General features: G+C 33.6%; 1 long non-coding RNA gene across 1 annotated transcript in view; it reads right to left on the bottom strand.

Moving 5' to 3' along the window:
- The window catches only part of LOC116661306, a 200014-nt gene extending 192680 nt beyond the window's left edge, over positions 1-7334 (bottom strand). Inside the window, exons 1-2 of the long non-coding RNA XR_004317178.1 lie at positions 6844-7334; positions 6207-6296 (exon numbers count right to left, since the gene is read on the bottom strand). This is a non-coding gene — a long non-coding RNA (uncharacterized LOC116661306). The remainder of the gene's footprint in view (positions 1-6206; positions 6297-6843) is intronic.
- Positions 7335-22212: the final 14878 nt, after the last annotated feature.

The raw sequence follows: 22212 nt of genomic DNA, 5'->3' as shown, positions 1-22212 counted from the left end.
TAGGAGAGAAGGGTTTCAGCATGGCTGTGCTCCCCTCTCCCAGCCAGCACTGTCAAGCAATCTTTCTCAGGACTCTCCCCACTCTTTCTTGTGACAGCCTGGTTGGATTCCTGGAGGAAAAGCCTGAAAGAGTGTGCAGTTCCTTGTATGTCTATGTCTGTCAGGAGCCTCACACTTATTTTAGCCCATAATTTGGTAAAAAAAAAAAAAAAAAAACTCCAAGCTATATCTTCTTACTGATTTATATGGCATCTGGAAGCATCTGCCCAAGGTAAAAAAAAAAGTGCTTAGACCTTATTTTTCTCTGTCTCTCCAGATTTCAGGTTAGTTCTTTGCCTTGTAACTGCAGTTTGCAAATGGATTCAAGAAAAGTCATAAATTTGCCCCGCTAATTTATCTTGCTGTAAGGATGACATTCTTTTTAGCTCTCTGAGCTAAATGTAGAAACTAAGAATGGCCTTTTGAAGGTTTCATTATGATGCCAACTGGGTGGCAACACTTTGTGAGGCTGAGATAATGTCCTCTAGTTTGTGATATATACTATGATTTAATGACAAAAGTAAGATTCATGAGTCTCAAAATCAAGGATATGGGAGTGCCTCCTTTTGTAATTACACTGAATGTTCCACTAGTGAATTTTTTGTTTCTTGTCCCACAACTTTGGGCTCTGCTGGTCTGGAGATAGTGGTTCCCAAGGGAAGACTGATTCCATTAAGCTAGAAATTACCTGGCTTTTTGGCCAACTCATGCCAGTGAAATATACTGTACTGGTTTGGGTAATTGATACTATTAAGGAGAAATTAGGGTTGTAGCTGTTACATAACGGACATAAGAGAAGTATGTCTGAAACACAGCAGATGCTCTGGGGGGTGCCTCTTACTTCACCCATATCCTATGATAAAATTAATGGAATGCTACAACAAACCAGTAAAATCAGGACCATTAATGGCACAAACCCTTCAAAAATGAAAGTTTGGATCATTCACATTAGGTAAGAAAACACAACCATTTGAGGGCAACGATAACATGTAATGAGTAGTAGAATACAGTTATAAATAACACTTGCAACCATGTGATGAATTGTTATAAATACCATTTGCAAGCTTGTGACCAATTGTTATCCTAACACTTATTAATGATTCTCCCTTCACTGAACCCAGAATGATGCACTTGTCTTACCAGAAGAAGGAGGAATGACTGTGGACAGACAAAAACAACTTTTGTGAACTACAGGAACTTTCATTAGAAGGGAATATGACTGGATGGCTTTGAGCTTAATATCTATAATTCAACCTGATAGTAATACAGGTTCAAATTACCACACTAATGCTTAGGTTATTTTACCTTGTAAACAGAATATTCTTTATTTTAAATTAGGATAATATCTACTACATATTATTTGTTATAATTTTTAAAGGCATCCAAATATAGGGCCTAGTAAAAGGCATATTAATTTTCTTCATTCCTTCCCCTTTCTGAAAAATACTTTCTTGTTGAATTTATGTATTATCCTCTTTAACATCCTGAAAAATCTTGTTTTTTTCCCCTCTAGTTTGTTCCTTTCTTCTCCTACAAACCTTAAATACAAGTCTTCACTTTCTTAGAAAAAATATTAATTTGGGTCTTGTAGACTAGAGTTTCCTAACTTATGTAGCAAGGTACGATGATGTACTAAGGTTCATTGATGTGCCATGTGTAATATACTGACCCTCTCAGTTACTAGTGCAGTCAACCTGGGTCTGAGGCAGCTGAAATCCCAGTTATCTTTGTTATTCTCAGACCGTGAGCAGCTACTTTCATTTATCACAGTGTTCCTTCCATTAAAAAAAGTATTGTAATTTTAAAATTTGTACTATGACTGAAAACACTATAATTCTACAGAGAGGAATTAGGGAGACTGATTTCTAGAATTAATTTTCCAAAAGTGATTTTATCCAAACACATTTAATGAAACCTGGGATATGAAAATTAGGTACAAGTTGTTTTGATGTCATTTTTATATAGCTCTTTCATTGAGACCATTTTGGTGCTGTGGACATTGGACTCTGCAATTTTATTCCAGATATTTTATACTTTTCCCAATTATTCTATATTCTTCAGTTCAATATAATTAAGCAAGAATATTGCTTAACATGTATAAAAAAGAACTAGAAAGAATCTGCTTTAAGAAATTCCTAGTTAATTGGTGTGTTTAGGTTTTCTCTTTCTTCATGATTCAGTCTTGGTAGGTTGTATGCTACTAGGAATTTATTCATTTCTTCCAGGTTGTCCAATTTGTTGGTGTATAATTGTTCTCATTTTCTCTTGGTGAGCCTAGATAAAGGTTTGTCAATTTTGTTTATCTTTTCAAAAAACCACCTCTTAGTTTCATTGATCTTTTAAATTGCCTTGTTAGCCTCTATTTCAATTATTTTTGCTGTGATCTTTGTTACCTTCCTTCCCCTAACTTTGGGTTTTGTTTGTTCTTCTTTTTCTAGTTCCTTGATGTGTAAAGTTAGGTTGTATGAAATTTTTCTTGCTTCTTGTTATAGGTATTTATAGCTATGAACTTCCCTCTTAGAAACTGCTTTTGCTGCATCCCATAAGTTTTGGTATATTGTATTTCTATTTTCATTTGTTTCAATGTATTTTTTATTTCTGTTTTGATTTCTCCTTTGACCCATTATTCAGGAATGAATTATTTTTACTAAAATAAAATTATTTATAATTCTAGAACTCAATGTAATTTAATTGCTAACTTAAAAATTGAACATAAATTTTCATTTATGTTTCATCAATATCTACATGTATAGTATATAAATATAAGAGTAATATGGATGATTTAATATTAATTTTTTTCCAGATGCTACATACAAACATTTGGAATACTGCAGTAAATTCTGAGTACCTACAGATTCACAGACTGGAACATTTAAAAAAGCAAGAAAATGGAGGTTTGACATTACTAGCAAATGACTTTGTTATGCAAAAATCTATGGAGTCTATACCAACTGAAAAGAAGCACCTGAGAAGTTAATTTAAGTTTTTTCTTACTTAAGTTACTTTGCTGCTCAAATATTTATATACTCTGAAGCTGTGTGTGTTTCTGAACTCACTGACTTTCACAGCATCCTGACAGTATCCCTTTGTTTCGAGGCCATAGAGCAAGAAATATGGAGAAGCACTCCCTTAAGGCCTTGAGAAATATTAGGAAAGCAGATGTTTAAGATCACAATTTCCCTTATGGTAGTGCTGACTGTCATATTCTGAATGACAAAGGCATCCATGTGTTCTTTTAAATGTGTTTGTATGTATGTTTATGATACATAGGTGCCCTCTAAAATATGAGAACCCAAAACAGAGGCCCCTCTTGTTCAGTTATAATTATAGTACTAGTTCTATCATTTTTACTGAGTGCCAGGTAATACCTTCTACTTAGGACCCATTTTATCCATTTAGGTCACCTAACTACCTTGGAAGACTTTTAGGTACCCCTTCCCTTCTTTATGACTTCCTGTATTAGTTTTCTATTGCCAAGTAACATAGTGCCACAAGTTTAGTAACTTAAAGCAGCATGTATTTATTATCTCAGTTTTTGTGGGTCAGGAGTTTGGGTCTGACCTAGATATATCCTCTGCTCAGAGTCTCACAAGGCTATAACCAATGTGTTATTTGGGCTGCATTTTCAACTGAGAGTTTTATTGGTAAAGAATCTATCCCAACCTCATTTCATTTGTTGATAGAATTTATTTCCTTATGGTTATATGATTGAGGGTCTTGGCTTTTTTGCTGGTTGTTGGCTAACACCCACCCTCAGGTTCTAGAGGCTGTACAAAGAGCTCTATAGACCACTTGTAGTAACTTTCCATGTCGGCTTCATCCGCATGGCTGCTTACTTCATCAAACCAGCAGAGAATCTCTCTCTTTAGGGAAGGTCCAGTTCCTTTTTCAAGGGCTTTTTCCAGATTAAGTCAGGTTTACCAAAGATTATCCTCTTTTGGTTAATTAAAACTCAATTTATTTGGGAACTTAATTACATCTGAAAAATTCATTCACCTTTGTCGTATTCTATTGGCTAGAAGTGAGTTATAGGTTCTACTCATACGCAAGGAGAGATTATTATACAGGGTGTGAACACAAAGCTGTGGAGATCAGCTTAGAATTGTTTACCACATTTCCTTTTCCCAAGAAGTTGTTTCTTGAGTTTTCCCAGGTTTGCCTAGTTAACACTTCAGTAAACTTCTTTGAAAACTGCAGGATAATAATAAGAATTACCAGACTGTGCTTAATTCATAGTCTTTCTTAATGGTAGTATAGGATGTGTAGATAGAAACTGCTCAAGATGATCTCTGTACTGTTACTACTCTGATAAGTACTACTCGAACTACTACTATTACTACTATGATTACCATTAGCCAACATTTATCAAGATATTACTATACACCCAATATTTCTCGAAGTGTTTTACCAGAATTTAACCTTTGTAAAAAACCTCACCAAATAGGGGCTACTTTTATTATGCCCATTTTATATTTCTGGAAACATATGCACAGAGAAGTTTAGAACATGCAGAAATTAAAAAGTAGAGATTTTAATTCAGGTAGTAAGCCTTCAGGCACTAAATTTGACTGTCTCTTATATTATAGCACTTAATAGCCCTTAGAAACTTCAGTTTTCCTCTTCAGTTGTTTCTTTTTTAAGTTTATTCTGTTTTTCAAAAGTTCTATTTCAAAAATTGCTGCTCAATTGCTACAACTGAAATTCATTTAAAAACGTTTATTATTTTAGGGTTTTTTTTTTTTTTTTTTTGCTTTCTGTTTTTTGGATTTTTTTTCCTGTGATCTCGCTTTATTCTAGCACTTTTTTCTAGAATAATATTCAGCCTGTATGTATAAATAAGGCCACCATGGTAGGTAAAATATGGAAATCCTTCAATACTGATTGTTAAGTAGTTGCCCCATACTGAAAATCCCTCCTACCGGCCAGTCTGTCTTAGTCCCCAGCTGAAGAAAACTTGGACCTCTCCACAATTCTGCAAGTAGAGGATTAATATCTGACAACGTAGTTTTCTATTCTAATTGGTCAGTGCTTGGTACCACAAGGATTGATAAATATTTTGAATATCATCCTACATATAGATCGAAGCCATATCTTTTTCATTCTCCAGTGTCTTTTAATTTCTGTTTTATCTAACTTGAATTCTCTTTCTTTTGTACCTATTCTGATAGCCGCTTTAAGATATATATTATGAGTCAGATCAAGTATTACTTCTATGAAATTTTTGCATATTCTATAAGATTTAGATTCTCTTATTTCATATTTCTTTTATACTTAGTATCTACTTCCATGATAGTAATGATCTCATAATGTTTATCTGTACATATGATCCTTTCTCTGTTAGAGGCAATGTCATTTCCTCTGGGCATCTCTAGTGCTTAGAATAGTGTGTGAGTAAATAACAAAGACTGTACTTGTTGAATGAAACTTTGAATGGTTAGCTCAATCAGGAGGTAGAATGAGACTGGAAATGTGTGGTTGAGGACATTTGGGGAGATTCAAATATAATAAAACTGTCTAATTGGAGTTTTAGGGAGGCAAGTCTAGAGTATGAGCATATCTAAGGAACCTGATCAGTTGGTGAGTTAATGATGAATTATTTTCCCTTTGCCATTAGCCAAGATGTTTGAGAGTGAACTATTATAAAAATAATTCCTTTTTATTTGCTTACAGAAGCCAAACTTAATAAACTCTATCTATTACTGTATTATTCCAAACCTATTTCTCTTATTACAGAATGGAACTTTCAGTATTAATATTATTTATAACTTACTGAGCATCTATTTTATATTAAGCACTATGTACTAAATAAATTATAATACATTATTTGTTATAATAGAGCCTCTATCTGTAGTTTATTGAGGACCCACGTACTATGCTCTATGCTAAGGAATTTATAAAGCTTAGCAATTAAGCAATGCAAATCTAATTGTGTAATTTCCAAACTTAAAACCTTTTAAGTGATTCGTCATTGCTCTCACAATGAAGTCCAGTTTTTAGGCAAGAAATCACTTCTTAAGATAGAGATGAACTCTTTAGGAAGGTATTACTCATTCTCCAAGCCTGGATTAGGTGATCCTCTAAAAACCGCACAGTATTTTAACTAAATTGAAAGAACCAAATTATAAAAATAAGTATTAACCACCCTGCGCTAATTTCTTTTTACTTACAAACATTTCCTGTTTCTGTCCTGTGTCCGCCACTGTAGGATAGATTTCTTGAGGACAGGCACCTAGTATAGGTCTGGAGCACAGGAATTGCTAAATAAATATTGAATGAATAGATTAATTTAAGGGAAAAATTATATTTAAAAACAGTAACAACCAAACCTCATCATCTATTTGTCAAGCCGCTTTTGCTTTGCAAAACACATTTACTTGTGTCCTATCATTTAGCCCTCGGAACCGACTTGAAAGACAGGCACTGTCACCATTTTAGAGATGAGAAAACTGAGTAACACACTTATTCCAAGGACCAGGCTAGTAAGCAGGAGTACTCGGACGGGGAACCCGGGTCTCCCACCAAACAGAGCGGCAGCGTCTTCACCACACCCTGTGCACTGCATTAGGGGTTGGCTCCCAATATAAAACTGAACAGCAGGAATACGAATTCCGAAGAAAGGGTATGACTGGAAGAGCTTGCTCCGGCGCAGAGCGACTGAAGGGACAAGATGTGTTTGCGCCCTCCCCTCATGACTTAACGCAATTTAAAGTATATTTTGTGAGTTTTTAATACAAATGATAAGCAAATCAACACGCTCCAGCCTTTTTCGAAAATCTTTCCCTCAGCTTTTTAACTTTCACCCACCTATTTCCTTCCTTCCTTCTTTCCTGAGGCTCATAGAGGGCGCTCACAAAGTGCTACTCACTGGCTGAGCAAAGCTCCACTCAGAAAGCACACCTCGCGCCGCAACTGAGAGGCGCAGCGCCACCACCTCAGACTTCCTTCTCTTTTCCACGGCAGGAGGCGGGGCCAATTTTTCTCATTCAAATAAAAAACCAGAAGATTTGCATGGGGACCGGCCAGTCCGTGAACCTATTGGTTGAAAGCGCGGTGGGCGTGGCCAATAGTACGACCACCGAGTCCCGCCTACAGTAATTTGCATAACGGCCCCGGCGCGTGCAAGGGAGAAGCGGGTTTGTTTTTGAATCTGCGGAGGCGGCGGCGGCGGCGGCAGCGGCGGCGGCGGCGGCGCGGCGGCTGAAGCGCGCGAGTGAGGCGGCAGCGGCGGGGACGGCTGCGCGGGACGGCGCTGTAGGAAGGAACTTGGTTCCCCCTCCTTCATCTCCCGCCCCAAAAGGTATATGTGAGTCCCAGGGGCTGTTATAACCACATTTTCTTAAATTACTATTGTATTTCTGAGGAGTCAAGACTGCATTATGGCGGCTGCGGGAGTTGTGTTTGCGCCTGCGCGGTTGCGGAGCTGCGGGCGGGCGCTGCATGGGAGCACGTGATCTTGCGGGGTCGGGCTCTAGCTGCAGTTGTGCAGCTGGCGGGGCGGTGGCTGCGCAAGCGCAATATTCATTTTCAAGATCTAATGTTCTTGTTGGACGCCATTCGGGTTCTAGATTTAATTTTACTCATTCTTGAGGGGTTTCATTTTGTTACCCTAAAATTCCCACATTTTTCAAGGAAAATGTTTCTTTTATGTTGTATACCTGTAGCGACCTCAGACTCTTTTCCTGTATTCCCTGAGAAGCTGTCGACTTAATTTTCTGTAAAAATGATTGTCCACTTGTGGTTCTCGATTTTAATTTCACTTTTAGGGTATTGCTGGATTCAAGTTTATATTTAGGGAGATAAAGATCAGCACCTAGTGGTGTTCTCACGGGAAGTGCATTTATTTGAACTGCATGTTTGCAAATACATTTTTAACCCTATTTTTACCAGTTCTGTTATGGAATGTTTTCAAAGTGAAAACAATTTGAGTTTTGGAAATATCGAGGGGGAGGGAGCAGTGGAAGAACCTATATAATGTTGTTTGAGAAGAAATCTCCGTCTCCTTGGCTTTTTATTATTTTTTAAAATAATTGATTCTCAGTGAGTTTTAATTTTAATCAGTGTGTACCTCTGATCTTACTTGCATCTGAGTTTTACGTTTTTTTCTGTCTTTCATCACATGTCTATTACTGCTTCAGTTAGATTATTTTCATTACTTTGACTTTTTAACTAATTTTCTTAGCATTTTGTAATGAGATGTAAAATATAACACAAACTTGGTGAATTTTTCTGATGAAGAATTATACAAAGAACTCAATTACACTGAGGGCTTTATGAGGAAATCGTCAACCATCAATAAAAGAATCAGTTGATTAAAAAACTGCCATATATGCATGTGTATTAAGATACAGTTGTGTTCTATTTTTTAAATTGTGTGTTCCTGGTTTTAGTTTTTTTTTTTAAAGGTAGTTGTAAGTATGCTACTGATAATTTTAGTTTAAAATGATAGTCACTTTATTTAAATCTTATATAAACAGACCTCTAGGAGACATTTTATGCAATTTGTTATAATTCTGCCATTGTGCATCTGGGCTGAAAACTTGTGATTGGTTGTCATAAACTTCATCTGTGGTTTGTATATACAACAGTTGTTTTCTTGGTTGGTTATTTAGCTCTAGGTTTAAGTCAGTCACCTGTCAAGTGGAGAAGTGGCTGTGGCTTTATAATTTTGACTGGTTTAGAGATTTTATTGCTTGCAAGTACCGTTAAGTATTAAGTAGGTGAAATTGAAGGAAATATTTTTGGTTGGTGGATTTTTTAAAAAATGACATCACATGGGAAATAGAATGCAGTGATAGAAACAATTCTTTTTTTCTCAACAGAGAATTTGTTGTTGATATAATTTCTGGACCTCTGAAATCTTCTACACAGAAATCTATTTAGAGGGCAGTTGTGTAATCTTTTCCCTTTATGATTCTGGGTGGTTACCCCGCACCTCCACCCTCTAGACATTATTACAGGTGTTTATTAGAGTTGGAAATATGTTGCATTTTCTGTATCTGTGTGTGCATGTGTGTATATGTATACACATACATATTTAGGTTAAGAAAAGAAATTTGACCATAGGGTATAGGGCACTTTGAACTGCACTTCCAGAAAAGTGAAATATTTTGGTTTATATATTTAAGCGTATGTTTTTATTTGCATGTACAAATGATTGCCCTTTAGGTTAATGTTGCAGATCATCAGAGGCACTTGCAAAAACTGAAGAATATAATGTACTATGTAAATATGTATTGGTAGGACAATTTTGCTGCCACATTTGTTAGAAAAGCAAGTATAGTTCTGTAAACGTAAAACTAACATTAATGAATTGTCTGAACATCTACTGTTTGTTCATTGGTACTCTCAATAACAAACGTGTTTTGGAATTTTAGTTTAGTAGTTACGATATCACGAAATTTTGACACATGTAGCATATATAAATATTAATACTAGGTTATGGAATGAATATTGAGTTACTGGAGGTCATTTAAAATCTTTAGATTGTAAATTTTAAACATAAAATTTGGTTTAGGGAAAAAGGTTTGAATAATTCATTATTTCAAAGATTAGACAAAAGTCATTAAAATTTCTTTTTTCTTTAAATTGTGATTTGAATATGATATATATATATTTTAAACTTTTTTTTTAGTTATTCATTACAGTACATTTGTAAAATGTTGAAAACTAATTAGAAATAAACACACTACATGATTTGGTGATTTTTGTGATTTTTTTTCTATTTATTGATTGATCAATTGGTTTATTGTTTGGATCATAATTTTATTCCTGCCCCTTTAACTTAGTATTATATTGTGGATATTTATCCATTTTATTATTCTTTCGAAATATGTTTCTTAATGATTATGTAATACTTATTTTCTGAAAATATCCCAAATTATCAAATATTCTTGAAATACATTTTGAATGGCTGCATAATATTGTTATCTTATTAAGAATGTACTGAGACTTACTAAACCTTTCTTTTTTATTGACCATTTTTGTTGCCCATTTCTCTATTACAAATTATGCTACAGTGAATATCCTTGTACATGAGTTATGATCTGCATTTCATAATATTTCTTCGAAATTACTGTTTCAAAGGGCTTTTAAAGTAATTTACAAAATTGGTAAGAACTCAGTTTTTTAAAAAAAGCACTTTCCATACTACCATCAATTTGATGGTCGAGAAATAGCTCATTAACTTCTGTTTTCTGATAACTAGTGAAGTTGAACTTTTTAATATACATGCAACTTTCTTATTTTTTGTGACTTTGCTGTTTGAGGTTATTTTGTGTGTTTTTCTGTGGTGAATGTTAATGTTTTTCTTTCTAACAGCTATATGGATATTAGCCTTTTGCTTTTCATATTTTTACAGGTTTATTTGGTTAAATTTTTTAAAAATTGCTTTTGGTTTTATATATTCAGAATTGTTACATTTTTATGTAGTCAAATGCACTGCTTTTTCATTTGTGATTTCTCCTAGGACTTCTCTGCATTAAAAAAAAAAAGAATTACCTGTTGTAAGATGAACTAAATGTTCATCTGTTTTGTTTATTTTTTCTAATGGTTTAATTCCCTTTAAAAGGACCTTTTAATCTCCATGGAGTTTATTTTGATATTGTGTAAAGATGGATTGCTAGTTTCTGTCTTTTCCAAATGTGTAACTTCCTTAGAATTTTATGTTGATGATCCATTTCTTACTGCTTTGAGTTGCTTCTTTTGATCATCAGTTTGAGCTATCAGTTCTGTTTCATTTTCTAAGGATGTTTAACTTGAGGCCCATTGGCCTTTGGGGGTTTTATAGATAGGCTTTAAAGGTTCGGTGGATTCCTTGATTAACACAGTTTTATGTGAGTGTGCATATGTGGATGTTTTTCTGGCCAGAGGGTTACAGTTTTCATCAGCTTCTCACAGGAATATGTAATATAAAGTCTAAAAGCATGTTAATGACCACTGTAACTGGGCATTACTTATATAGAAGTCCTGCAGTTTTATTTGCTATAGTGTTATAGACTATATAAACATATAGAGGGGCAATACATAGAATTCCTTTTCACAATTTTCTAAACTAGTTTTCTCTGCTTTTGCAATATATTTGGCAATATTTTTAAAATGTCAACTATTTGAAGTTTTGTTTAGAATTTCATTAAACCTAAGTTAGGGGGTAGGGTATAGCTCAGTGGTAGAGTGCAGTGCTTAGCATGCATGAGATCCTGGGTTCAATCCCCAGTACCTCCATTAAAAATGAAAATAAGTAAGTAAACATAATTACCCCCCACCTCCCAAAAAACCTAAATTAGAATGAGTTTACATCTTTATACTGTTAGGTTTTTTTTATTCATGAATATGATGCGTTTCTTGTAGCTCCCACAAAAATGTACTGTTTTTAGGAACTGTGGGAAAAATTGTGGTACCAGTTACATTTTCTTAAGGTGTTATTTTACTAGTTTCCCAATACTGACATAATGTTAATAGGGATGTTATGGTAGAGGATCTAGGTCTACATTTCCATTTTTGATCTGCTTTGAGACATAATGACATGAAAACAGAGCATGTATGAAGTTGGAAGTGAGAAAAATAGGTTGCCAAGATAACGTATTCTATAATATTTGAAACCAAAATTGTTTTACTTTTTTTAACATAGACTTTTTTTTTAGTGGAGGAATTTTGAAAAGTTATTCAAATCATTTTCTGGTCAGGATGGAGCCTAATAAATACTATCTAATAAAGGTAAAAATTTTTGGGTTTAGTTTCTTTGGTAACATTAAATATTTTTCTCATAAGGATGTTTTTCCCAATTATTAGTGTAAACTCATTTTCTATTAAATCTATTCTTTGTGCTGATTGCAATGAAAAGTATAATCTTGGTTATTAGTATTGTATTTCAGTTGTAATTCTGCTTTTTAAAAAATCATTTTCATAATAGGTTCAAGAAAGAATGTCAGGTTATTGCCAAAATATTGGTATTGAACTAGTTAAACTTGAAAATTGGTGGAGGCATGTAAAGAAGAAATCAAGGAAGCAAAGATAGAAATCAAATGGTTAAATATTATTGGCTTTATAAAAATAAATCTAAGAAATAGAAATCGAATGTTAAGATATTATTGGCTTTTCTTTAGCATTGTCTTCCTTTTCCATTTCTTCCATTTTCAGAAATTTTTTCATCTTTGGATCTTTTTTGAGTGAATCCACTTATAAAAGTTTGCATATTTTATTTTTTTGTATATGAATTTTGCCCTTACCTGAGAACTTTTTCTAGTTCTGACATATCAATACTTGTTTTTGCAGATTATAATAGATAAGAAGTAGCATATTGGGACAGGAGAAATGCTACTAGAAAAATACGTATGATTGGGGCAAGAAATGATGGCTAGCATCTCGATAGTTGAAGAGGGGTCAAATTTCAAGTGTTAGAAGAAGAATTTAAAAACTTAGTTTTGGGGTTATTTGGTTTGAGAATCATTCCTAGAGTCAACTCAGTATTTATAGCATGTTCATTATGGTAATTGATGATCTTATTAATGATTCTGAATTGTAGAGAATATTTAAGTAGGTTTTATTTGTTTAAGAAGGCAAAGAGGTGTATGATTTGGTTCAGAAAGGTTTCTATTATAATTTTTGTTTTTAAGTTTTGAGGTATATGGAAAATTCATACATTGGCAAACCAGGTTTTAAAGGGAGTTGCATGTAGAAGGAGGTTTGAGAATAAAGTTCTTGCTTCTGAATTCCTAACAGTTGTGGGGTATGTTATAGATAAAAATTCGGTAATGTTTTAACAGTGGTTTATAAAAATATCGAGTAGCTCTGGAGAGCATTGTCCATCTCAGTTTCAAAGAGTACCTAGAAATTCCTTATCTATTAGTAGAGTTTCTCTTTTAAAATTCTTGCCCTTTTGACCTTGTTATGTTCTTTGGAGAGCCCAAGACTAAAAATTACTCCTCAGTGTTCTTTCTCAGATTGTCCTACAGTCTACAGAGTAAATCAGTGCTTTATTTTTTCCCCCTGTCATTTTAGTTTTTTTCCAAAACAGAAAAGTAAATTCCACAAAATTAAACTTTGTTATATATGCTTCAAGTTGCATGGTGTAATCCATTTTGTGTTAGAGACAGTATGAGTGATGGGTAGTGTTTTCAGTTTTTTAAGTTTTGCAGAGTGAGAAAACCAGGGCACTAGTGCTTACTTATACAAAAATTTCAGTTTTGAATTTTGATCTTTGGGTTTTTGAGTCTTTAAGAGAATGACTCAGGCATCTCCTTGGTAACCTTCCAGAAAATGTGGCAGACCTAAGGGTACAGTTGGCAGTGCCTTCCTGAGACTCTTTATAATTGGACCTATGTAACATGAATGTCGGGGAAATGAAGATGACCTATTAACTTTCCATCAGAAATATGCACTTATTCATGTCTGTAATTTTTAAAAATTGTTTAGAATACTATAAAAAAAAAAGCTTTGTGTTATTTTGTATCTAATAACTAGGAATAACAACTATATACCTTTTAGTTTGGAAGAGAGAGCCCCTTGTAGGATGATGTGAGACAGTGGTGTCATTATGTCTAAGTACATAATCCTTTTCCCCCTTTCTTTGTTGTTTGTATAGTCCTGTTTTACTTTGGGAAACTATTGTCTTGGTAGGTACCCAAGAATTATATGTATGACATTTTTATATTCTAATAAGAAATTTGAATTGTATATCACAATAGTGATTGTCAGAACTTCCAGACCTGTAAAAGGATCTCTCTTTCAGTCAGTAATTCTCAAAGATAATGTGTAGAAGTTAGAAAGTAGGAAGAGATTCTGCTGTTTTGAGGGCCAGAAGCAAAAGAAAAAGAGATTGGTGAAACAATAATGGATGACTTGACTGCTTCAGCTCATTTTTAACTAAGACTTTCCAGCTTAGGAGTGTACATGCTCTGTTACCTTTATTAGATTAAATATCCTAAGAAAAGGAAGAAATGGGGAAAAGAATGCAAAGTAGACTGTTTTTAAACTCCTTTTATTTCCTTTAGTTGGTACATGTCAGGAGCTGTTTGGATTACAGTAAAGGCTAAACTGCTCTGAGAAATTCTGTTATTGTTAATGATAACAAGTGTTTATTTTCCTTTTATATTAATATAGAGGGAAACTCTTCAGGTTTATAAGTGACTTCGGCTTAATATTTGGTTTTCATATGCTGAAGATGGTTTCTCGGTTGAACATGGCTGCTTTCACCAGCCAGGGGCAAGGGAGAAGGAACAATGGGAGTGCCGATTCTTTGGGAGCATCATCTGGAAGTGGCACATATCACTTTGACTCATGTTTTATGGATGAGAATTTAGTCACTGGAATGTACTGCGCTGGAAAGGGAATGTTGGGAAATGTGTTATCTAGCTGGACAAACATGCTCAGCTACAATTAGAAATTTTATAAAAGAAGAGAAATGGACGTTAGAGAACAGCTAGCATTTTCTGCTACAAAAGGAAGCTGGAGACATGGTCTAATTAATTCATAATTTGATATTGAAAATTGATTTTCTGTTTTAAGAGTTAGATCCAGTCATAATTGTGTATCTTCCTTTGAAATAGAATTTTGAGAGCTTTATGGTCATGATTGATAACTGAGGTTCTAATGATAAATATTTACCTTGCTAGGTAGAATTCTTTCCTTTTCTACTTGCCTTTGAAAACATATTAAATCATGATTAGTTTTGGAAGAACCAAGTGTAGTATTTTTGAATCTTGCCAGTTAACTTACTTTAAAAAGGATGAAGGACTGTAGGTAAACTCTGAGTGACAATTGTTTGAACTGCTCTTTTTAGTCTCAAAGTTGATTTTATGTTTACATTATCTTATCCAGAGTCTATTTTTCTTTATTTATAACTATATGTATAAATTATACTTTGTCAGATGGCAAATGTGATTTTTGAGGGCCTTGTAATATACACAGGTAAAAAAATTATGGTCATAAATTCTTTGCATTCAGGTAAAACTTACCTGATTAATAAGTAAATAATTAAAAATAGCTCTCTGTAGATGCTAAGTGAAACAATGGATATTTGTGTAAGGCACAGGAAGTGGGACTGTATTGGGGGAAGATCAAGGAAACCATAGAGGAGTTGAATTTTAAAGGATGAATTAGAAAGATATTCTTGGTAAAGGGAATAAAAAAGGTATTAAAATCTCAGAGATGGGTGGGAAAAAAGGTAGTATGTTTAGGAGAACATTCTCTGATATAAATCCTTGATTTTTGTAAATAGAGTCTTTGCTGCCATGTGCCTACCTACATAATGTGCCTAATAAAGGATATTTTTATCCTCAACTGTAAGTTCTCAAATTTCTCTTTTTACTTCGCTTTACTTTGTATCTCTTTTAAAGGATTTATTCTTTTCAACTTTTGTGTTTATAGTCTTCTGTGTGGTATTTTATAAGATTCCTGCAATTAGAAATTTTATCTTATTTTTGTACCTGACAAATGTCACATTTTATAAAGACAAATCCCTCTAGTTAGGTACAGTAAGACCATGTTAAAAGTATAAAGATGCTTTCCACAATGCCTAACTTAATAGTCAATAAATATTTGCTTATTGAAAGAATAGAACTCCTTTGTTTTAGGTGGAGGTGCAAAAAAAAAAACGGGATAGGGGAGTAAGATGTTCTAGCGCCTTTCATTTAACTCATGATAATCCTCAGATGTCAGAACTTTTTTTTTTTGCATAATTAACGGTGAGATTTACTTAACCAAGCACCCACTGGATAAATTGTCGAAAGATTTGACAGGCACTTTACATATGGAAAATTATAAACAGTGAAACAACTTTTGGAAAAAATTCTTCAGTCTCAGTAAGAAATAGAAGAAAATTAAGAAAACACCATTGTTTACCTATTAATAAGTTCCTAAAATATAACTCTGAAGGATATATGTATGCAGATTAATAAGGATTGGATGACAAGATGGAATGACAATTATTTTGTGGTGTTCGTGTAATTCTCTTTCCCCATCAGACTTATTTTAAGTGATAATAAAAGCTGAAAGATAGAAACACACAAGCAAATTAAGAAAGAGGAAAACAGAAAGAATAAAAGAAAAGGCAAAGAATTTTCCTAAAACCAGTTAGTAATATAATGAAGTGGAGAGTATAGTTATTATGTACTGGAACCTGGCCAACTAGTGTCTTCCAGCAGCACTTCTTACATATAAAAGGGTGATACTGCCTGCCTGGTAGGGTTATTTTGAGGATTAAATGAGATTAGTTATATAAAATGCTTAGCATTTGTTCCTGACACATTTTTTGTCTCTGGCTTCAATCAGTTGATAAATCTATTAGTAAGGCATGAATGTTTACTAAGAAGCAGCTTTGTGCATCTATAGGGAGCCCTGCAGTGCATGGTGATATATAGAAAATGATAGTATTCTTGATTATGGAAACTAGAATTTAAGTGCATCTAAAAAGTAATTTAGAAAAGTAGGTTTGATAGTACCACTCACTGGTAGAGAAAATATGCATTTAGGAAAGTAGTTTACTTGCGAAGGTCCATGAGAGAGTCCAGCTTTATGACTGAGTCATTAAATTAAGAAACAAAAACAAAAACATCAGAGTGTTTAAAGACTAAAAGCCCTTCGAGATTACTAAATTCACTCAGGCTTGTCATGGTGAAAAAGCAGCCATTTTCTCACATTAATTATTTATCTTCAAGGTTTGTCATATTTCTTCAGACTGTCATTATTGCCAAAGTTAGAGATGAAATAATTTATTATGGGGACTAGATTCATGTAGATTTATCCTGTTTTCTTTTTTTAATGTTGGGCTGCAATGTGATCTGTTACCCCTTATTTACCCTTCAGCTGTGGAACTTGATGGACATGCTCACTTAAAATTGAGACAAAACAAAGTGTCAGTTTTCTTCCATACCCCTTTCTTGTGGCCAAGTTTCTGCCTTCTAAGGCACAGATTTGACTGCATAAGTTTGTTTAATAATTTTCTCATTCTTTATTTTATTTTGATGTTTTACTTTATTTATCTAATGAGGTATTGATAAATATAGAAAGGCTTCCCTTTGTCTACTTAACAAAACTATATATCCAGTTGACATGAGGTAAGAGTTAACTTCTGTCTGGATATAATAATAATAATAATAATAATAATAATAATAATAATAATAATAATAATAATAAGTAGTATATAAGTATAATAATAAGTATAATAATTTACTAATTTGCTTAATTACAAGATTAGGAACCAATAGCCATCAAATTTATCTCAATGACTTTTCACTCATAGTACTTAAAACTGTAGGGTATCACGGTTCTCTTAAAATTCCCACATTTGTCAGTGTTCCTTGTGTGTCTGGAAGTGATATTCTTTACTCCTCTTAAAGCTGGGAATCTATAAGTTGTAAAGAGATACTATACTGATTTCCTATGAAGACTTAATAGGCATCATTTCTACATTTGAGATGCAGTCCTTGTTCCCTGTCATATTTAATTAAGAGAGATTTGTTTTAAAATGTCACATTTCTCTGTGGTCATGGTTACAAATTACATTTACCCAATTTTATCCTGGAAGGAAGGAAAACAAATTCTTATTGAAACTATGTCAGCTAGTTCATAAAAAGTAGATAGATGCAGTTATGATACTTAATACAAGATTTATTTATTCTAAGTAGTTTTTAAACAAGGCCAACCAGTAAATTCAGTACTTTCCCATAGAATTGTTCTTAAAGTATTCTAGTGGTTTACTAACTTATAATCTATATATTAAGATCTTTCATAGGATATTTTATTCCCCTGGAATGCTGATGGTATTGGATCAAGATATTTAAATTATTGTTTATGCAAAGTATATCTTAAATTGAGGGTTAAAGATATAAGAATAAAGTACTTTTCTTAGGTGACCATTAAAAATAAAATATAACCACAATTAAGTAATTTTATTTAGTCCTAGATATTTCTTATTCTACTAATCTATAGTTAAGTAATCTACTTACAAAAAGTTGTCTGCACTGAACTAACAGAATTATGGAAATCGTGACCCATTCTCTTGATACAGTTATGACAGATGTTGATCCATGAAGGTAACTTTATACCAGGATGGCAGTATCCATGAGTCTCATCCCTGTAATAGTAATAGTTGACATACAGTCCTTTACTAAGTGTCTTTTGATGTTTATTTAGAAGACACATATTTTTTTCCCTCAGGTACAGTGGCAGCAAGGATCTTGACTCTTTTTGTTTCACGATTCTCATTGTTCCAGTCTGGCCTACTTGCTCTCTATATCTGGTACACCATTTTCATCCTTAGAATTTTATTCACCACCGTAGGGATTTCTCTCACCCCTCTTCTATTTAGGGCCTTTGTTTTCCTTGTGCTGTGTCTTTTTGTTGACTTACTCTGTCATTAGGTGGAGGGGACCACATTCTCTGGTAGCTTTTGAGAAAGAGTATATGGGAAGTATGTTTTTTGAGACCATGTGTGTCTGAAAATTATTCTGTATTTTTATGCTTAATTGATAGTTTGGCTAGGTATAGAAGGCTAGGTTGGAAATCATTTTTTGTTTTGTTTTGTTTTTAGAATTTTGAAGGCACTTTTCCATTATCATCTTCTATTACTACTGAGAAATCTGAAGCCATTCTTATTTTTGATTTTTTTTTTCCTTAATGGAAGCATGTAGAATCTGTTACTAGTTTTCAAGTGTTGTGAAATTTTACTTTAATTCCTTAACATGGATCTGTTTATCATTGTTTGCTGGCATTCATCAGGTCCTTTCAGTTTGACAACTCTTGCCTTTGAGTCCTGGAAGTTTCTCTTACATTTCATTGGTGATATTTTCTGACATTCTGTCATTCCATTGTGAATTTTTTGATGGATACTCAGATTTTCTTTTCTCTCCTATTTACAACTTTTTCTTTTTGTTCAGGTAGATTCTTTATCATCAGGTCCTTCTATTGAATTTTTCACTTTTTTTCTATCATGTTGTTAATTTCTGTTTCATATTCCCAGAGTGTAATATTCTGTTCATGACACATGAATACAGCATCTTTTAATATCTGTGGATGTTAATATATTCTTGAAGTTTTCTCCCTGCATAGTATTTTGCTTGTGTTTTGTTGTTTTATTGTGGGTTTGTTTGGGGTTTTTTTTGTCTCTGTCTTCCATGTTAGACTTTTCTTAGTTGCCTGACTGTATTATAGGTTGTGGAAGATTAAAAAGTTGTTTAGAATATCTAAATTTATCAGTTTTGAACTTCATTCTAGGCTGATCTGTGTGGGCTATTTTTGGAGAGCTCCCAAGACCTTAAGGCCTTGTGTCTTGTTCTTGTTAAATATCCTTAGAGAGTAGTCTTCCATTTTCATGGAGAGTAAGGATCTGATTACCAGCATTCTGGGAGATTAATGGAGAAAGTTTTCTTCAGTGAGCAATAGTCCCTCCCTTTTTGGTATGCTGCTCTCATTTTTAACTGTGGATATTGTTCTCAGATCTTTGCTAGGATTGGGGAGAGCAGGTATTCAGTGGAATGTGGTGAGGGCATCTAAGGTATCTTACTGCTTCACAAACAGCTTTCACTAGTACTCTCTTTTTTAGTCACACTGTCCTACTATTTGCTCCCTTTATCCCAATTTCCAAGTGCTTAGTTCTTCTAGTTTCTATGTCTTTTGAAGTTGCTGCCATGTAAAACAAATTGGTTCATAATTTTTCCCCAGGGCAAGTTGGAATATGGTGTTTTGGGAACTGCTAAGTTAGTTACTCATGGTTCTGCTTATTTTCCAGCTCCCCGAATCTTTTAGTTATTGTCCCTTTTACTTTTCTTCTTTATGCCTTCCAAAAATACCTTTGCTATAGTTTTAGTGGAATTTGAGGGAGTGAAGTTAGGTGTTTTCAGTTTACCATCTTAATAACTTTCTAACTTTACTTTTTCTTTTAATATGTATAGTATTGATAGGAACTTGTGTAATTAAAGTATGCTAAATAAATAAATGAAAAGAGTATTTACTTTCTACTCAATACAGTGAAATATTTTTAGGTTCCATGGAATTTTTAACATTTTGCATGTGCAGAGTTTTCTAATAGTGTGATATATGATATATAAAAAGAGTAGTAGTTGACTAAAGTTAATTCTCATAGTTCTTTTTCATTACTACTTGTGTGACCTCTGGCAGATGATGACATTCTCTGGTCATAAAAATTTGAGCTTATACCACTTTTATTTTACATGGTCATTGTAAGAATGAAATGAAAAAATTAATGTGAAAAGTGTTAGTTTTATTTAGGAAGAGGTAAAATATTGAGTAATCATGGAAATGTTTACCTAACATTAGAAATGCCTTCCAAATGTGTTTGCTTTTACAAATAAGCAATAATTGGGTTTATTAAGACTGACCTTACCTAAAACAAATTTCTTACAACCTATGACATCATATAATCAAGGTGTATTCTTTATTAGTAATATTAAAAAAATTTAAAGTAAATAATATACTTGTTTCTATAATTTTCTATAGATTCCTCAGAGTTCAACTATTTTAAGCACATATTAGCTCCTATGTAGTGCCTATAAAAACCCTTTAAAAACTGAAAAATGCTCTACAAAAGATATTTTTTCCATCTTGGGTTTTGAATTGCATAGCTTTTTAGGTCAAGACTAAAAACTTAGCTGACTTCCTCTTCCTAGAAAGTAAGAGCGGAGATCCTAAAGTTGAAGGTTCTTGAAGATGTAGAATTTTCTGAGATTTTTGTGGTAGAAATGAAAACACTGAGAATTAATTTCAACTCACCATCTATTGATCAAATAAATACTATGTTTCACTATGGAAGTGAGTGGAAATTGAATTAAGATGTGATTTCTGTCCTTTAAGAACTCATATATAAAGATATCAGTAATGAAATGTGCTAAGTATGATGATAGTATATATAAAAGATCTGGAGAGAGCAGTTACTCTTGCTTTGGGGGTTGGGCTTAGTTAAGGAGAAAGAAAGGAGAGCAAGGAAAGGATTGTCAGTGATAAGATAATTTAGGTTAAATCATAAATAGTATTTATTGGGTGAAATGGGATAGTTTCTTTGGGATAAAGTGAAATGTTGGCGATGGCACCAGTTATCTGAATAACAGCCTATCTTTCCTTCCTAAATTGTTTCCATGAGGCACAGAAACAGAACCAATGTGGGAAGGGATGGAGAAAGCTCCAGTGGGCTCAGGCTACGTGTAGTAGGATATATCTCAGCTCTTAGTACTTTTGTGAAATTATTCAATCTCTGAGTGTGTTTCCTTAGTCACAAATTGAAGATAAAACCTACCTTGTAGTGTTAGTGTGAGAATTAGTTTAAATAATGTATAGAAAACTTATCTGAAGGATTGATTGATATTAATGTACTTCCCTATTCCTTTGTTTTCTAAATTCTTTGCATGAAATGGACAGTCAATATATTTATTGATTTGACTTATGTGCCTTGGGATAATAGAGAAAATATACTAAATTGGTAGTAAAATTATTGTCGTGGCTGGAGGAGGATTGGCATAAGGGAACTTAGATTATGTGTCTTATTTTGAAATCTAAATTGAGTGAAAAGTAGTTCTTATAGCCAATAGTAGTAGCCAGCAGCTCAGCTTGCCCTGGAAAGCTTAGACTGAGAAAAAAGTAGTTAGAATTTACATTGGAAACGCATTTGGCAAGACAGGGGAGGCTTAAAGGAGTGTGGGGGAGGAGCGTACATTTGAAAGTATGTTACATAATTTAAATCTTTGTGGAACAGATTTCCAAAAGATCTGCTTCTTGAATATCCAAAGTTGTTCATCAGGCAGCTTTAAATGTTTTGGCTATTTGTCCCCCCATTAACCTTAGCCACATTGTAGTGCTATAGGAATGTCTGTATCCTGATTGAATCTTTTCAGTTTACCAGTCTCTTCTTTTAATGAATAGATTTGAGCCACACTCAGAGACTCCGTTATATTTTTGAAGAATTAATCTGGCTTGGATCGAATGTAACTTTTTTTTTCCTGATACCGTACGTAGAGTAGTTTTTACAGACATTATCCAGTTTACCTCATGGAGAATAAATAAGGACCTTTTAAAAGCGGAGTATTTTTTTAAACTTTTATTGTGGAAAATTTCAAATATAAACAGAAATAGAATGAAATAATGAGCTCCATGTGCCCATTACTCAGCTTGAACAATCATCAGTTTATGGGGCCAATCTCCCTTTTGCTATATCCCTATCACCCCCTT

Source organism: Camelus ferus, chromosome 34, assembly GCF_009834535.1.
Source record: "Camelus ferus isolate YT-003-E chromosome 34, BCGSAC_Cfer_1.0, whole genome shotgun sequence".
Taxonomy (NCBI): Eukaryota; Metazoa; Chordata; class Mammalia; order Artiodactyla; family Camelidae; genus Camelus; species Camelus ferus.
Note: the sequence above shows the minus strand (reverse complement) of the source record. Positions and strands in the feature narration are given on the sequence as shown.